The 20,333-nt window shown below is 34.2% G+C and overlaps 1 protein-coding gene and 2 pseudogenes across 3 annotated transcripts in view; 2 read left to right on the top strand and 1 right to left on the bottom strand.

Moving 5' to 3' along the window:
• The window catches only part of LOC125878283 (aspartate aminotransferase, chloroplastic), a 936,263-nt gene that overhangs the window by 622,524 nt on the left and 293,406 nt on the right, over positions 1-20,333 (top strand). The window lies entirely within an intron of this gene.
• Positions 2,258-4,370, top strand: LOC125842856 (uncharacterized; annotated as a pseudogene).
• LOC125842855 (protein SENSITIVITY TO RED LIGHT REDUCED 1-like) lies at positions 5,543-18,387 on the bottom strand (annotated as a pseudogene).

Below are 20,333 nucleotides of genomic sequence, written 5' to 3'. Positions count from 1 at the left end.
AGATGGGACAAAGACCGGCAAAGCTGTGTTATCAACTCTTTCAAGAATTTACATCACTAGATTATAGCAGATTGCAGCAGCTATATAAACACAGGTCATTATTTGCAGATTTTACAAGTTAGGCTCGTACATTTGACAAGGACCATGGAATTAATAAATGGATAGAATAATGTGGGAGATCATTGACACTGACTGGACAAAAAACAATTCATTCTACTATTAAAACCGAAATACCAACAAGAAGGATCTTCTGTGAAAATTCAAACTAATTATCGTTCAGGAAAATGGACTGGTACCATACGAAAAGAAAAAAACTAGAAACTAGTAACTGACAAACTTGATTGATATTCCTCTATTATAGATGACAAACACTGGGGAACTTATAAATTGACTAAACAAAAAATGAAATCAATAAGCTTAAGACTCGTACTACTATTCAAAATATGTATCAGCATAGCATACAGGCAGAGGCATGCACTACAACAATCATTCATCCCGTTTTACCAGCAAAACTATACGAATGTTTCAGATAACCCCCCCCCCCCACTAAACCTTGAGGTCTGTGAATGTTGTCACTACCCAACTATTTTCAGAAAAATATAGCTGATGTATCATTACATGCTCTACTGACCAAAAGAACTTGTTTCTAAAATGCACCTGTAATGTCCTCCTTCAACTTTGTCCATATTGCACAAAAAATCAGTTTGACTTAAAATCAAAAGGTGGAAACAATACTACGTGATCTCACTACAAATAACAGGAAAAAGATAAACACCAATGTCGTAACTGGAGTTGGTTCTAGATGGATAACAAATAGCAAGCCCATACTTCATAATACTCGTAATCCTTTCTTTCAAAGAAGGAAGCCAAGCGTAACTAAGAAGGAAGCCATGCAACTCATCGCAATAAGCAAAGACTTCTAGGAAAAAGCACTTGCCTGCTTCATCAATCCATGCAATAGGTTGCTGCATACCTGACTTCAGGTCCAATAGCATCATATGGAAGAAATCTAGCACATAGTTATTACTATTAAACACCACCTCCGTCCGAGATCTCTTTATCCGAAGATCTTTCTTAGCCATTTACACAATGTTCTCAGGGAAATCAGTCCATTGACTATTCTGATAGTACATCAAACGTAAATATTGTGAAGCAAAGATTAGCTAAGAGGTACATACACTTCATCACAATGCATACGTAATCATTGAAAATGGCAATATAGTTTGTCATATTAAATATCAAGTTATTAACCTACAAGTGAAGGACAAGATCATTGTAGAAGTGTCACTAAGATACGCATATTAATACGACTGCATGGTTATACATGATAAATCAATATTAAAGACGAGCACATTTGAAAATACACAAGGGCTCGAGATCCTCTAGGGAAACATACCAATAAGCTACATATGAAATGATTAGCCATAAACCCAAAGTCTAAGGTATTAACAATCATAATAATTCCACTAGGCAGAAAATCTCTTGTATCTAAAAAAGATTTTGCACCCTTGACTTTGTTCTTTCTCTTTTATGTAATACATGATATGTTGAAAACTGATACATTAGAAACATGGAGTACATGGTGTGTGAAGAGGTAGAAAAAAGATCAGTAACATTAGAAGGCACACCTTGTAAGTTTTGACCATCAGATGCAACACACATCATAGTTTCAACCAGAAGGCCTGTTGTCCGGCACAACTTTCATGATATATGTCTAATTCAAGCATTCCATGATTGAGAAAATCATATCAACAGAACTAGTTAGTAGCTTTTACCCAGAATAGCTTAATAAGCACCACTGCACTAGTCGTCTAAGCTGAGAAAACAAAATAAGTACAAACTAACAACAAACAATCCAAGGAATTTGTATGGTCATACATCAAACAGTGAGATAATTAGTCCTTCCCCACGAATTTCCCATGTAAAATTTAAAAATTCACGGACAATTGTTTCATTTCTGAGAAAGATAGATTTGAAAACATTAAGAAGACAGTAGTAAGCAACATTGTCGTAGTAGTGTATTTAAGATAAACTTACAAGATGATATTACCAAGGACAATATCGTAGCAGTGTAGAAGTCATCTAAGCTAAACTAAATTCTGGACCCAAGTTAACAAAATCGTGATTATGATAAAATTTCAAGAAAGAAATCAATACAATAAAGTAGTTAGATAATTTTTATATAAATAATAAATTTGCCTCTTTTTATGTTTGATTATTTATAGATTCTGAGCAACAAAAACAACAAATCGGAAGTATGTCAATGCCTCAACCGCCCCAAAATTGGACACAAAATGAAAGAAATGAATCACATGATACAAAAAATCTTCGAGGTATTAAATATCATGATATTTATTCTTCCTTTCATAGTATAACGTAGTTAGATAATTTTTATATAAATAAAAAATATGCCTCTTTTTATCTTTGATTATTTATAGATTCTGAGCAACAAAAACAACAATCGAAAGTATGTCAATGCCTCAACCGCCCCAAAATTGGCCACAAAATGAAAGAGATGAATCACATGATACAAAAAATCTTCCAGGTATTAAATCTCATGATATTTATTCTTTCTTTCGTAGTATAATGTAGTTAGATAATGTTTATATAAATAATAAATTTGCCTTTTTTTATCTTTGATTATTTATAGATTCTAATGAGAGTGAAGAGCAATCTAAGCGAACTAGGGGTCCCACCATGATGCACTTGGGATTGGGGACAGATGGTGGAAATTTACATATTGAATTGAATGAACATGGTCTTATTGGGTCAGAAGGAACTAGATTGAGTTCAAAACTTGGTGTGCTAGCACAAAATGGCATCTTAGCGACACTGAATCATAAAGATTGGAGGCTTGTAGCTAGTATGTACAAGGATAGAATATGGGCTCATATCAAGGTTATTAGTATACACAAAACCTATATACTAAGATGTTTTTATTTTTATATTTTATTTTATAAATGCGTTGTGTATTAAATACATATATAGGAAAATACTGACGCAACTGATGAGATGAAACGCATACTGATGATGTCATTTGGATCTTAATGGAAATAATCAAAGCATGAAGCAAAAACCATTGGATATGACCCATATAACACTGATATTGAGCATTTAGCTTATTGTCCATATAGAGTTGAAGATGATCAGTGGCGTTCATTAGTTCATTATTGGAGCTCAAAAGAAGCAAAGGTATGTGCTAGATTTCTATTTCTGCATTTGTTCTACTAAATGAGAATTTCATAGAAGTTGTCACAAATTATTGAAGTCGTGGTTTCCCTGATTATACTTCTTATTGTAGAACAACTAGAAGTTCTTTCTGATTTGTCCCTTTCTTCTAAATGGCAGAAATAATGTTGTTGTACATGTCCAGTTTGCCAACCTGCACAAAATGTTCTTGTATAGAATTTGATTGCACTTTGTGAAACTGAACTATGCTACTTTTTTATATTTTTTCTTGGCTATTTCATTTAATATTCAAGATTGTGCATGTCCTCTCATATATTGTTGTGTTCAAATTTCTAGGAAAAGAGTGAGAGAAACAAAGAAAGTCGAAAAAAATTTACTATGCCACACACATCAGGGAGAAAAAGTCATTCTCAAATTATAGACAATGTACGAAGTAATCATTATTTATTTTCTATAATTTATATATTAAATAATACTTATCGTGAATATTTAACGTCAATCTCTTACTATTCAAACAGATGACAAAGATGAATAATGGTGTAAAGCCAACTCGTATTGAGGTGTTAAAAAAAACTCACATTAGAGAGAATAAAGAACCAGTAAATGAGATAGCTGGTGAAGTTATGGTAAACTCTTACTCTTTAAAAATATATAGGTACTTTCTTTCTATTACAATTTTTTTAAAAAAACTTCTCATTACTTTACCTTTCTTTCAAAAAGAAACAAATGGATAATCTTGCCGAGGTGTATCTTGAGTTGAATGTCCCTGGAAGTGCTCCTAATGATGTTCCCAAGTAATGGGATCAGACACTCATGGAATTGTCCGAACTCTAGGAAAAGGAGTGTATCCTAGCTTAGTATATGACCCCGTATATAAACGATCTCAGGATGAAAAAAGAGATTTTGATACAAAGGTTGAGATGGAAGTTCAAAAAGATACCTCAGCTATGAAAATTGAGATGACAGAGAAGACGTATGAAGCAAAAAAAGAGATGGAAGCGATGGATAAAAAGTTGTTAGAAGCGAAAGAGAATAACGAAGTGATGGAGAGAAAATTATCGGAAGAAAAAATGGATATGGAAGAAATTATAGCGGATAAAGTGAAGGAAGGAATACAAGCATATGTAGAGTCTTTGGGAATTAATATTGATGCAAATTTAAAATCAGAGCAGGTGAAATAATTGTGTTGCTCACAAAAAAAAATACTTTTTTTAGATGAAAACTTAGTTTCTCTTAATTATAATAGTCTTCCTCTTTTGCAATAGGTTCCTGATAATCCACTTAAAGATTGTCAACAACTATTATCACTTGGTCCAGGTGTTCACACAAGAAAGGTTAGAGAAAATTTCATTAAAATTTTAAATTTTATTTTAATTGCGTAAATCCTAACATTTATATGATCACAAGATCAACTAATTCTTCTTTCTTGTTTAATATGGATTAATTGACAAACTGTTAATTGCGCGTCATGTACACATAAACAGTCTAAGTGATCATCTTTTTCTTTTGGTTCTTGTTGTTGTTGTTGTTTTTCAGTTGGTATAGTGAAATTATAAACTGTGTTACTTTATCATATTATTGTCAACTGGTCTAATGATCATTGTAGTCTTGATCCGCATATTAGTTATCTATTTTGTTGCTCTCGGGTTGTCACCAAGAATGTAGTCCACCTAGAACAACATCAAACATGATGATTAGTTCACCAAGAACACATTTCTAGTTCCATGCTTCAATTTATGATGAATCGTCATAATACAAGCTTGTAGCACTCTATCAAAGTTAAAATGTTTACATGAGACTTAGAGAATGAGAGAAGCTCATTCGGAGAAACAGAACCAGAAGAACACTTGGGGTATTTGCCAGCAGAAGCCAAATAGTCAGAATAAGTAGTGGCAAGGAATGCAACACTAGTACAAATTACATATTGTTCCATCTTTGCCTATAGATGAGACCTCCAGGAGTTTTCTGGGTATTTCTGTCATCCTTTGCAAGACATGAACAGATAAAGTTCTTTGCTTTCTGCTGTTACTTCTCAAATACAGGTGCATTATGACCAACTTTACTAGATATAACGAACTGCCTGGACTGTTTGGTAGATTTTGAGTAATAAAGTTCTTTGCCTGGACTGTTTGGCAGATCTGGTTCAACAAGATCAATATAAGAGTTATGAGTAATAATATTTTTACCTGTATGACTGTGACTTTTCTAGGAATTGTGTTGATCCATCTGTTCTTGAGGTGTCTTAGGTCTCTCCTCATTGTTTGTATTTTTTTAAAGAGAGAACATTTTCCTAAATCATAATAAAAAATTGATATTTAGTTCCAATGAAGAGTACAATCCAGAAAACAAGAGTTCATGGTTTAGCATCTCATAAATCTGAATGAGGATCAACGTCGAAAAAATGCCAACTTGAACCATGGAAGGCACGAAATAGATCAACTGAAAAAGGATCAAAACGCTCTTTTACAAATTGCCTGATTACTACGATATGCTTCCTAGAATCAATGGGAAGCTCTTTTACAAACTACCTGATTGCAAGGATATGCTTCCTAGAATCAGCAAGTCTAAGGTTTTTGCACTCTGACACGTGTTGCTCATACGCCTCAAAACTGTTTCCAAACAGTGTCATATTACTCAATAGATCATGCCTCCAATTTTCCTCTAGAAGATTCTCATATAGTTCAGCATATCAATGTGGCATGAAGAACATCGAAGGTCTTCAAGCTTGTCATCGACCCTGTTTGTTGACTTCTAGGACAGAACAATCGAGAGATGTCAACACCTTAGATTCTGCCAGAGAGATCAGTGGATCAAATACCTCTACCTCCCAATCCAACTAAACATTCTTTTCATTAAGATTGCAAGACTAAGCTATAATCTAGGAGGCTCATACGATTCTATGCTACCAATTCCATATATTACCATATGCATCTTTCCTTCTAAGCCCACAACTTTTAGAAACCTATCAAATATTTCAGGGGTTTGTAACTGATCTAAAAATGTCAACCAAAAGGAAGAGCTCTCGAGTTTCCTAATGCAAATTTGTATTTTCTGCATCAATTTAGATTCTCTCTCTAGATTGGTCTCAATATCTGCTGGAGTCCACAACTGTTCTTATTTTTCCCGTTCGTGAATGATAACTTTATGAGAATTTCTTTTCTGTTTTTCACGACGAGGAAATACAACAGTCCAATCTTCAGCTGGGTTAGGATTGTCAAGAGCTGGTGTCTTTGCTGATGAAGCCATTCCTCTATAGCTACTTGAGAATGACACAGACTGAGTAGGTTTGAAATATGTTGTTGTCAAGGACCTAACCCCAAAATAGAAGTAAAAACCTCACATATGCTTTTCTTTTGAAAAATAAAGCGTAATCCTAGCCCTCACTCTTTCTCCTCACTAAGATTCATCAATGTTTACCGGAGAGCTAAGCTGTTGTTGCATCTAAGAAAGTCATCGACGGAGCTCAATTCTCACCGGGACCTCATTGTTTGTATTATTTTTGTTATTCTTCTTTTTATGAGTTTGCCACTGTTCTTCCTGCTGATTTGGCTCTTCTTCTTGGTAATGATGCTACCTTGAGTCTATCTGTGATGTTTTATGAACTTGTTGCATACGACTGAAAGAGGTGGGTAGTTCTAGAGATTACACATGCTTGTGGATTTTGTGCTCCTACTTTTCCTCTTTCTCTATTTGTTCTTTCTGGAAGTGGTCCATTGAGTTAAAGTTCATTGCAGAGGATTGTGATTCACGCTATTGCTTTAACTTGTGACTACTCCTTCACATTTCAGTAATATATATGAAGTGATTAACTCTTAATTTCTACTGTCCCTTCTCCCTTCCTCCTTTATATTCTAGAAAAGAACATATATTTGTGCATGATGACTAATTCATGGGTTAGGGGAATTGGCCTTTAGGGTCATTTCCTTCTGGAAAAGGTACTAATTTAATTGAATATGTAAATCTGGTAAGGTCTTATATTGTTTATTGTGTGCTATATAATCTGTGTGCTGGAATTTTTAGCTTATTGTAAGAATTCATCTTACAATAAACAACAACATGCATTGTGAATGCAAATTAATGCTATCACACTATTAGTTGCATTATAAGATGTTTGTATGTTTGTCCCAGCACCATATGTTTGTTTTGTTGAAGCAATCATATATCTTCCTTTTTTTTTATTTATTTTCCTTCTGAAAAAATTGGTACACTTATGTATTCAATGAAATGTTAAGTTTTGTATTTCGTAGAGTATCAAAATAATCAATTTAATATTTTTTATCAGTCTAACATGATCAAGAAGACTGGAACTACCGTAGTTGGCACAAATAAAAAGAAATGGGTATGTTTGAAAAAAACTACAAGATCTTTCTTTTCTTTCAAAAGAAGGAAAATTTCATGTATATAATTACTGCTTTAGCATCAATTCCTTAATATTATTGTTTTTAGAAAAATTCAATTAGTCATTTTTGATATCCCAATTTGTTCTAGTTAATGGGGATCTAATTTCTATTATTATATAGTTATAGGAGTAATTGGTTGGTTTTATGTTGAGATTATTACATTTAGTTAGATAGAAAAGATAATTTGTTTTGACATTGTTAACTTTAATAGAAAACTTATTATATTGCTATTTTATTCTTTGATTATAATATTAGAAAATATTTGCTTTATATAATATTTCTTGCATATCATGAAGAAGATAGTTTTGAATGCACAGATTGTTTGTATGTATTTGTGTCTTGAGAAAAAACTGTATATAGATTTCTCTAGGATGTTTAAAGAAACTTGGTAGTGACATTAGAATATTAATATGACATTTAGCAAATTATAAAATAATGTCACCTATTTTTATGACATTCAATAATAGCATTTGTTGACATTAACTAAAGTGACGGAAATTTCAATGTGACATTTTATAAATGTCACAAGTAAGTGTCTTGAAATTTGTTTTACTAACATTTAATCTAAATGTCAGAAAGTTTAAGTGACATTTCATAAATATCAAAAAATAAATGTCATATATCTCATATCGACATTTACGTAAATGTCAAAAATAAATGTCATATACATCCACCGACATTTACCTAAATGTTGAAAATAAATGTGATATATCTCATACTGACATTTATCTAGATGTCGAAAATAAATGTCATATATCTCATACTGACATTCACCTAAATGTCAAAAATAAATGTCATATATTTCTTATCAACATTCACATAAATTTCAAAAAATAATTATCGTAATAATCTTACCAACATTTACATATATGTTGCAAAGTAAATGACGCAAATTCTTTTCATCATTTACCTAAATGTTACAAAATAAATGTCACAAATTCTTCCCAACAATTACCTAAATGTCGGAAAAATCCCAGATACTAAAATTTACGACATTTGGTCCAAATGTAAAATAATTATCGGTAAACAAATTTGTGACATTTAAACATCATAATACGACATTTAGAAAATGTCGTTGTATCTCCACTTTCTTGTAGTGTCTCTTCTTGAACCCTCAACTAGAACCCTAAGCGTAGATTAGGATTATAAAACTGAACCTAAAAGGATTAGACCCTTAATACCTTACTATAAACGGATTAAATCTGATTGGGTAAGGAAAAGACCAAAATACCCCTTACTATTTTCAGGTAACTTTCCTTAACTGGACAACTTGATTTCAAAAGGGCATATCTCACTAATCCAAACTTGAAACTTAGCAAACTCGGCGGCGTTGGAAAGATAATTCAAAGACCTTACATTTTTCATCTCATGGCACACCTAACTCATCCTGTATTGTGAGTTATGATCAGTTGAACTTGAACTCTCTTTAATTCTTCTTGCAACTCAAGGTGCTACTTCTAATGACCTTAACACATAGGAAAAATTTAAATTCCTCGGTAAAAACTTACTCACTACGAAGGATGGTTCAAGTCTTAGCTCAACTTTTTTGGGAGTGTTACAATATATATACATACATACATGATATCTTGTTTTTGGAAATTTTATAAAAATAACATATATTTTATAAAATTATAAAATATACTAGTTATATGGTATATTATGAACTATATTTTGTTCTAACCTAATTAATGAATTCTTAACAATATTTTACACAAATAAACTATTATTTTTAAGAATTATATAAATATAATAAACACCAAAGAAAGAAGCAGTTTATGCTAAAATTGCACAAACCTCAAATATCCTATTAGAAGATATTTTTGGGCTTAACATTATAAGGAATTTAAGACTTGGTAAAACAATACACGCCACATGCGTAAATTTATTTTTCAACACACTTCCAATCTATATTGATAATGAAAGATAGAAAGTATGAATTTTTTTACTTGACTTTCTTGGTTAGCCTATTTAATGTATAATATCTATTTGCTTAATTTTCTTTCCCTATAATACTTATTGCACTGTGCCGATTGTGTGTGATAGAGGAGTGTACATGGATGATATTAAATACCTCAGTTGGAGTTTGTTAAAGATTTTATTTAGTGATTGTTCCTCTAAAGTTAGGGGTGCTTACCATCCGATCAACTCTCTTTTGTCGGTGACATTCAATATTGCGGTATCTAAGATTCATATAAATTACTTACTATTTAGGAAGTATGATGGAATCCTTTGTAACCATTCTTCATTTGCGTGTAAGGTTGTATCGGGTGATTCATAAATTGTTCTTATGTATAAAGGTCAATTGTTTAGTGTGGGAATGAATTTTGATATGAATTATGGTCACAAGAATACCCTAGCACAGAGTTTAGTTGAAAGCTTCCTTACCCACGATGTTTTGATATATGATTCTACTTTGGTCAAATTTAACCATCATATATCTTAGCACATAATGAATTAGGTGGCCCATGACCTATCAAATTGTAGGTGTATGGGTTCTTTTTCCAACGCCACAAAATTTGCTTCATTTTGAGTTCAGAAACATTTTACTAGAGACCACCAAAAAAGAGTTTGCTGAGTCAATTCCTACAAATCCATTCTACGGGCTGTAAAATTTTTTACAACCTATACTTTCAACTCGTGGAAAAACTTCAGAGAGTCAAATTTTGCGATCCAATTCCTACGAATCCAACTAGCAGTCATATAAGCTTCTACGGGCCATAGTTTGGACTTGTAGAATGATCTTTTGGTTCTTAAAAGTTAATATGAATTCTACAGATTTGATCTACGGTCCATATAAACTTTTATGTGTCCAAGTTTTGACCTGTAGAGTGAAATTTTGAGCCTTAAAATTAAATTTCAATTCCAGGAATGGGATCTATGGTCCATAGATTAAACCACGATCCGTAGATGGCCATGTGGAATGTTTTTGACAGATTTTTAAGAAGGGTAGTTAAGTCTTTTCCCACCCCTTCTAAGGATAAAACCCGACATTTTTAATCCTAAATAATGTTTTAAATAGTTTTAATTAACTCTATTAATTTCATTAATGCCTCCATGTTTTAGAGAATCCACGAGAAGAAATCTAGGGTTTTCAAGCATTCTTCCAGTTTCATCAAGAATTTTGTTCTTCCAAGTATATAATGCTATTAATTGTTTAAGACTAGTTCATCCTCATGACCTATATCTAAATTCAGTCAGAAAAAGTATTGTTTGGAGGTTTTTCCCATAGTTTCTTGGAAATTCAAAATTGAGTTTTTTTAGTAGTTGAGGTTTTGATATCTACTAAATATGTTGAAATTCTAAATTATTGTTTATACTTAGAATCACATGAACCCTATTGATTTATAAAAGTCATGTTTCAAAGGTAATTACATAAAATTTTCTTAAATATTGATTTCAGATTTGAAAGATAAGTCGATAAGTATACGTTTCAAATGAATGTCTTTATAAGAGTCCTTAAAGGAAGAATTAAATGATTTCATATGTACTATTTGACAGTTGAGAATGAGAAAGAGAATAATTGATGTTTTTGAAAAGTACTTCACTAAAGAAAAGTGTAACGTAAAGTAAAGTAATAGTCCCTTTCTTTGAAAATCAAGATTGAGCATAATGAATATTTAATATTTTGGGAGTAGTATCAAGCAAAGAATAGAATAAGATTCTATTTTAACTCAAGTACCATAATACTATGTAGCCAGCATAGGATATGATCACGCCGATATTTTGTCGTGTGACTCCTCACTGCCTCTGAGAAGGCCAATTATATGGATCCATAGTTACAGTAGCATCCTATACCCCGATAAAGTATATGATTGCCCTTGAAACGTGGGCAAAATATTTTATCTTTGCTAGGCTTATAGTAATGGTTATTGGTTAGATAAACTCCCCGTTGAGTAATGTTTTCTATTGTCATATAATTTTGATTGCATATCTTATTGTAATGTACTAATGGTTTTCACTACTTGTTCATATATTTTTACTTTATAGGTTTGCCGCCATCAGTTCAATTATTGTTTTATTCAGCCATATTTTGTACTTGTATGTTCCATGTATTGATGTCATTCGACCTGCATCTTTTGATAATGAAAATACAGGTGTTCAAAATCATCAACATGCATTTTGTAGTGATCACTATGGACTCGTAGATAGATTTTGTTGAGGTCTCCTTGCTTTCGTGGGAATCCATTTTGATATTTAGTTTTAGTCATATTTTAGGTGTTGTGGATGTTGTCCCGACAACTATCTTGATCTATAAAGGCTTCATAGGTAGATATAGTTAGATGTTTTTTTAAACTTTTTAATTATGTTAGGTATTTCAAGATAGTATCCTAAATCTTTTCTTTAAATGTTCTAAATGTTCATTTTTAAGCTTTCGCAGATGATAGAGAGTCATGTGAGTCATAGTTAGCCATACTAAGTGTACACATGGGGACAACAGTGCTCTCCGAGTACTGGCCATGTCTAGGTTGTAAGATCGAGGCATGACAAAATTGGTATCAAGCACAACGTTCAACAGTCCTAGGGTGTATATGAAATTGTGTTTAATAGAGTACTTCTTATCAGTGTCAAGCACACCACATCTATAATAGGGAAACTACATTAAATTAGGAATTGTCTCCTTTCTTCATACTTTTGTTCGTGCGTTAGAGTTTAAATCTATGATAGTTTCTTCTAATTCATTCTAAAGTATATCGTTTTAGCTCATGCCTCCACAAAGAAATGTTAGAGGTCCTCCTTTTAGAAGAAATCTGGATCCTTAGGAACAACCACTCAAAGATGGACCAGAAGGTCCCAACGCACGAGGAGAACAACCCCCTAAGGATGACATCAGTAGTGCTGACTTTTGGAACGCCATTCAGATGTTGACTCAGGTTCTGAAAGCACTGGTTGGTCCCCAAGTAGTGGGCCTTCAGTATAAGGCTGATACGTAGAGTTTGAGAGTTTTTAAGAATGAATCCCCCAAAGTTCATTGGGTTAAAAATCAAGGAGCATCTAGAAAACATCGTGGACGAGCTTCAAAATGTGCTTAAGGTCATGCATGTTACTAATGCTGAGTGTGTGGAGTTTGCTACATACCAACTCAACGGTGTTTCCAAGATATAGTTCAACTATTGCAAGAAGACCAAGGGAGAAAGTGCACCACCCTTAGGTTAGATTGTTCTTAAGAATGCTTTCTTGGGGAACTTCTTTCCCTGAGAGATAAGGGAATCAATGTTAAGAGAGTTTCTTAATAAAAAGCAAGAGTCTATGGGTGTAGAAGAGTACATCCTCAAGTTCACTCAGTGATCCCTTTACGCTCTGGAGATTGTTGTTCGTATGAGGAGCAGAATGAGTTTGTTTGTTTTTGGGATATCCCATTTATCTAATAAAGAGGAAAAGGTAGCTATGTTGATAGAGGACATAGATATAGCTAGGCATATGATTTATGTACAACGGGTGGGGAAGGACAAGTTGAAAGAAAGGGAAGAGTTTTGTAATAATAGGGCTAAGATAACCAACCATAAGCCCAACCCGCAAAAGATAGTAAAGGGAAACCATTCAATCTTTTATTAGACGTCATCTAGACTTGTTCCATTATCATCTAGTGCACCTACCCCAAGAGAAGGAATGATCACAAAAACCAAAACTAACTAAATTTTTGGGCTCCAGGTTCTCTGCCACAAGGCAACATGGAACAAGGGTAAACTTGCAACCCACAATGTGATAAGTTTGGTAAACTCCACTTGGGGGAATGCGGTATGTGTACTGATGATTGCTATAAGTAAGGACTAGTGGGTCACTTTTTCCAGGGAATACCCAATGTGGAACAAGGGTAATGAGAGACAAGGTAATAGGGGCTATAGAGCCTAATCATCTTTAGCAACTCCAGTAGACAGCGCTACTTAGAAGGGAGATACTTTAGAGGCAGGCGGAGGTGCAAACCATCTCTATGCGATGGCTAGTTGCTAGGATTAGGAGAACTTGCCAGATGTTGTCACTGGTATGCTAAGTCATTTTATTGATGGGCTAGTTCCCGAAAATGCCTACCACTTTAGCGTTTGGGACATGTAAGATTATTCTAAGGTTTATCCGCCATCGTTATTACCAATTGAATATCTTGTTAATTTGTCAGCCCTAGCCCGCCATTCTCTTCCAATTCCATTTCCAGAGTCATCATTGCTCTTTTGGACTTATACATGCAACACCCTTTTATCTTTTGGCATAAGCCCATCTTTCGCCTTGCGATGCAAGGGCAATGTCATAGAGGGATACAAAAGGGGAGCACATATGGGTGGTATGAAAGCCATAAGTATAGACATGGGTCTTTCTCATGAAGATGTGAAACCTAAAGATGAGTCTATTCCAAATTGATTTAAAAATATGTGGTAGGAGGTTTGATGACAGGTTATAGTGAGAGGAAAAGCGAAGTCAAGCCTGTCCTAAGAAAAGACTGGTTCTCAACCATAGTATTTCTATGCCTTACGTGAGGGTGAAAGGGGATGATATTCCAAAGAGGGTTTCTAGAACCAGGTATGGTTATTATGATTTTTTTGGTTACATCATTTGGGATTTACTTGAAAGAAGTGGTACTCAAGGAATTACTTGGGAGGTCGAAGACCAATGAGATGTCCCATTATTCTCATATCTTTCCTTTTACTCCTACTCTAGCTTGAAACAAATAGTTCCTCTTGAGTTTTCTTGTTTTGGAAGTCATGTGTGTTATGTGAGTTTTTCCATGATTTCCTTTTGTTATGCATGTTCTTGAGAAATTTATGATTACAAAAAAAATGAGTTTTTATAATTGATGTTACTCATGTTGTTGTGCATTGAGTATGAGTTGCTTATTGAATTCATGAAATCAATTATTGAATATTCTTTAGTATGCTTTTGAGAGTAAAATGCATATCGACTACATTGTTGAAATCTCCAAGAACTCTTGAGATCCCTATTTTCCACAATTATGATCTTGTAATGTTGGTTTGTTGATTATAGAAGAATGTTATGAAATTATCTGGTAGTAGTTGGTTTACTTGAATTATGTTATTATCCATGTCTAATGTAGTGAATTCTAGATGTGTTGATTGAATATGATCTTTGATCCTTGAAGGGTAAAGTATGATAATTATGTATGATTATGGGATTTATGTATATGCTTTAAGAACACTTTGAAAGTGAAGTGTCCATGATTTTGATAATGTTGTTGTGTTGATTGAAAGACTATTCTCATGAACACATAATGAACATGATGTGAAAGGTTTTCTCACATAATGAAGATTCTAGATTGAAAGGCTTTCTCACCTAATTGAATCTAATGTTAAATGTACACAAAGACGGTGAAAGGTTATTCTCACGCATGATCTAAGAGCTATCCTAAGGAACTCTTTTGGATTGATTGTCAAGGAAATCCTTCCTTAAGACATGAATCAAGTTATGAATTAATAAGTACTTCGTGAGAATTAATGCTTAGCACCGAGTGGATATTGATATGAGATGGAAGCCCTCATGTGAGTTGAGGCCGGGTTTCTAGGAGCAATCTCTTGAGATGGAGGCCCTGACGTGAGTTGAGGCCGGTTATTTAGTAGCAATCTCCTTATTGCATAAACTACGTGCCCCCATAGGTTACTTGGCTATTGAATCCATCTAAAGCTAAGATAATAGTTATAGCTTAGGCAAGTAGGACAACCATTTTCGGTGTGGGTAACACCGAATTCATGTTAAGTCCACATGGTCTATGTCGGTTAACTCTAATTCTCACAAAAAGAATATGAATTATGAAATATGGTTACTCAAGAAGCTTTACCTAGCATGGGTGAGATTTATGGGGTTTTTTTCATGTATTGCACAAGTATGCTTTAAAGGTAGCTATGATATGTTCTTCTTATGTTATGATGATATATGTAATGAATATGCTTATGATGTATGCTTAGATTGGATTGTAGCTTGAAAGGCCCCTCCAACACATGTGTGACTAAAGGTGAATGTTCCCTTGTCTATGAGAAATAATATAAATATGAGACCAAAGTATGATAATTATGAATGAGGCCCTAAAGTGAATTGCTTAGCATGGGTGGGATTATGAGGTCTCATCCATGCATTGCACAAGCTTGCCTTAAGGTGACTTATGAAGTGTTTCCCTTTTGTTATGCTAAGCTAGATGAATTGATTATGCCTAGGACTATGTTGGTATCTCTTATGTGCATAGCCTATGTCTTATGATGATGTTTCTTATTCTTATGACTCATGCTTTTTCCACAATCTTCAAAATGATGGTTTAACTTAGCAAATTGCATGCATTCAAAGGAAATATCCCTTTTAGCATCTTTTTAAGATTTTTATGCATGGCTATCATAATTAGTGCATTTTTGTACTAACCCATATTTTTCCTACATTTCCCCCAAGTGTAAGGTCCCGTTCTCAAGGTAGTCGTCATTGTTGCTAAAGCTTGGATTTTCTCATTTCTTCGAGCTTGTTGGTGAGTTCTCATGATTCGAGGACAAATGTTTTCACTTAGTAGTGTCATTTCTTGTATTTCATTTTTGGACAATGTTGTATGGTATGCGACCCCATTTCATTGAAGTATTGTAATAGATGGCTATATTGAGACAAGTCTAGACTTCCGCTTTCCTTTATGAAAATTTTGGACTTGAAGTGTGTTTTTACTCTTTTTTGTTCTATTCTTATGTTATGATATGCTAAGTGTCCTACATAGTGCCTTTGGGGGTTCTATGTGATTTGTTACATTTAGGGGGTACCCCTGGGTCGTGACACCTCTATAGCTCTACTTCTGGCTGGTGTCTCTCTACGACATGACCACTGTCCAGTGCTACACCACGAGCACGACCTCTAATAATGAGTGAAAAAATTGTACTTATTTAAGGTGCATTTAGCTCAATAATTAGTGTCCTTAATGCCAAACTTTGTCCTTTTCTAATCAAACATTGATTATTTGCAGCTATGAAGGTAATATGACCAGACAAGGACTGAAGTTTGAAATAATGACCAAAAATATAAAAAGAAGTGCAAAATGAATATTGTTGATTGTCTAACATGAAGGGCAGATCACCATCTGAGCACGATCTCACCCAAATTGACAGTGTATAGCACTTGTGTTTATCAAAGAAGGTTTGCAAACTCTAGTAGAGAAGGTGATGCACCGATTTTGAACGACGGTTGTACAGTATATCGCCCAAGTGATAGTGTGCAATGTAAAAAATTAATGCTCGAAAGGCACACGAAGGTGGTATTCGGCGATTCCCTGAAAGTGAAAGGCTGAATCTATCAAGTCCGCTAACTGAGGATCAAACACCTAAAGCCTGGACCATCAGAAGGCGAGCTAAGGAGCAAAGCCCGACTAATGTTGTCGAGTTTGCTATTAAATGGATTTTGGGCCAAAAAAGTTTAATAAGTTTGAGGAGTGAGATTAGAGAGTGGGATTACAAAGTTGAAAGGAGAGAAGACTTTACTTTTGAAATAGCACTTTTCTAGTTCTTAGGGTTTTACATTTTGAGACTTGAATTTGAATAAATGAAGTTAAATCCAAAGTGGGTTTACTATTAATTGATTGATTTCAAATTAAGCATGATTATTTGATGCAAGATATACTTTATTTTCTTTTTGTGATGGGTCATAAATGCTCAAACTACACCTCATCCAATACTAGGTGTAAGAGATTGTTATCTAGTATAAAACCCAACGAAGAGGTGGGGTCGAACCCACAGGGAGCGGTATAGTAGGAAATTCAATCAAGAAGTAAAAGTTGCGATTCTAATCGGTTATAAAGTAGACATTGTCGAAATCAAACAAAGTAAGTTAACGGTTTGACGACGAATGTTAGATAGGGGATTTAAAAGTGTCAATTAACAACTATGATAATCACGAAAACAGCGGAGTATACAAATAGAAGGAGAATTCTTGGGGATATGATTGATTATAGTCTAATTTCACTATATGGGTAATTGAAATTTATTAATAAATTTCTAAATATCAGTGGGTAGGCTAGGTTATAGATGGAATAGTTTTCTTTCGAACAACTATTACAATTCAAGAGAATTCTCTCGAACCTCAACAAGCTAAACACTATAAACAACCCAAAACCTTAATTTATCTACTCTCTCAAGCTAGATAGGTAGGAACGAGTTACGATTCACTCTCTCGTACTGAACCCTCAACAACCCACACACTACAATGATCAATCAATAACCTTGGTTTTAGAACCTCTCTCTCGAGCAAGCCCAAAACACTAAGCTAAAATTGTATTTGCAACTACAATTTGTGAGTTAATACTCTACTATCAATTAAACCAACTTCAAAACAACAATTAAATCATTAAACAACAATACCCATAAGCTAATTAAAGTAAATAATAACAGGATCACACCCCAAGAACTGAGGTTTTAGCAACACATCATAAAAATAAAGAAATCAATACCAATTACGTTCTCCATAATCTGGGTATTGTAATCCAAGTTTTTACAATAATCCAAAATGCTCAAAATCAAAAACCCTACTCAAAATCTACTTGAAAACTCCTTGAACAAGGTTCTACAATGGAAAACTTAGGAAAAACCGGATTCCTCAACGATTTGATTAAAAAAATTGATGATTTTTCTACTTTTCAAATTTCAATTTATAGTATCCCAAATTTTGGCTTTCAGGATAGTTACGCAGAGTTAGTCGAGCTTTGCTGACCGAGTCGGCGACACTCCCTTTGCTCTATTCCATCACCGGTTTGCCTTGGCTTTTTATCTTCAGCGTTCTGTGACTTTACGCGGTTAGGATTGAGGTCGTCGATCTGCTCGGCGGTCCGTCGACTGTCCATTTTCATCGCCAAGTAGGTTCTTCCCCAGGGCTGGCATGCTAAAACTTTAGGCGAGCTAAAGATCCACTCGATGGCTCGTCGAGGGCTCTTGGTGATCACCAGGATTGCATCTCTTCAACTTCTTCAGCTTTTTTTTCCTTCTTTTTTGCCCGGTAATATCCTTTCCTTACTCCTTAGCGTTTATTACTGAAAATTAACACTTTAACATCAATTTAGAGCATAAATTAGGCATTTGAGGACTTTAAAACTATGAAAACAAGACCTAAATGAGTCAAAATCTAAGACTCATCAATACCCCCAACTTAAACTTTTGCTTTTCCTCAAGTAAAACTCAAGATCAATTAGTTCAAGAAGGATGTCTTCAAATAGTGCTACTCAAAAGTCAACATACATGCATACAAGAGGTTTAAACTACACATGCAACGTTCAATTGTGCACTATAAGTTTCAAAGTGTGACTAACCATCATCAAAAGGACTCAGGCTCTCAATGCTTGCTTCAAATGCAAGTTCTAGCTCAACAAAAACATCTGAATGCCCTCACAAAACAGAACAATTCCATGCTGACACAAAGCTTATCAACTTTAAAAATTCAGAATTAGAAACAACTCTCACCCTCTCAAAATAAAATACATGCATGATCTTACTCCATATGCTTGCTCGTATTTTCCAATCAACATGATAATAAGCTCATTCAAGATCACAAAGGCCTTTCAAGGCTTGTAATGGGGTTGAGGGTAACGGTATGATGATTTAGTCTTAGTGATTTCTACCTTCATGAAGCATTGCCTGCATTTCATTTTTTGCACCTTGTCTACAACACTTTTCGATTCTCAAAATCCACACCCTATTCTTTTAAGCACAACTTAATGGATATCCCATTTCACACACTTTATTTCAACAATATTTCTCTTTTTCAATCTTTTACATTTCTCTTTCTTCTTCTCTTCCTTTTTTATATGAAGGGGTTCCATCTTTTTCAACAAGATCTTACAAAAAAGGCGGGAATTTCTCCAATTTCTTGATTTACCTCCTTTTTCACCACACCACAAACTTTGGCTTTTGACCTAAGTTGGCTGTTTCTAACATCCAATGCCTCATCAAGATTATAGGTGGGAACGACAAGGGTTCCGTTGTGTTCAAGGTTCTTTCCAAGAAATAGATAGGCTCAAGTAGTTCTAAGCTAGGTTCACACTCTCACAAGGTGGTCACAAAGAGGTATAATTGCAATATTAGCTCATTCTTCACAAATTGTCCAAGATCATATCTATCATTCACTCACATTAGCCAATTGGACCAACAGGGCAAGTTCTAGGTATGACCAAGCATGCATTGAAAGTCAAACTCACCACACACGATATTCAACACAATCATCAAATAAGACTTAAGCATTTTCGCAAGCGTGCAACAATCATCACAAGAGTCCCGCTGAACAAATCACAGTCACAATGAGATGCTACGCATTCACATATGACTTATACAACTCAATTCGCCTCATCAGGTTTGCACATACATGTCGTTCACAGAAGAGCACTATTTAAGTCATCGGTATTGACCTAAACCAACACTCAAAATTGCAAAAGAACAACCACTTTCACACACATTAAGAGGTGGCACTTTTTTAAAAATCGGGTTCGAAACCATTTGCACATTAAAAAAATGCACCAATGTGGATCACAACGAAGATATATAAATGAACATAAAATCAGATCCAACATTCACAAAACCAAAAACAACAATATTCACAAAAACAACTCAATAGAGGTAGGTATGGAAATACCTTACCCCTTCAACAAAAATAGCAGTTGTCCACAAAGGCAATGAAATAATCAAAATAGTCTAAATAGTAACAGAAATGGAGTAAAGAAAATCATCCTTCCAGGCTAAGCCTGGGTGAAGTCTCCATGTCTGAAACTCTATCTATAGGGGCATTAATGCCCAACTCAAC

Source organism: Solanum stenotomum, chromosome 10, assembly GCF_019186545.1.
Source record: "Solanum stenotomum isolate F172 chromosome 10, ASM1918654v1, whole genome shotgun sequence".
NCBI classification, from domain to species: Eukaryota; Viridiplantae; Streptophyta; class Magnoliopsida; order Solanales; family Solanaceae; genus Solanum; species Solanum stenotomum.
Note: the sequence above shows the minus strand (reverse complement) of the source record. Positions and strands in the feature narration are given on the sequence as shown.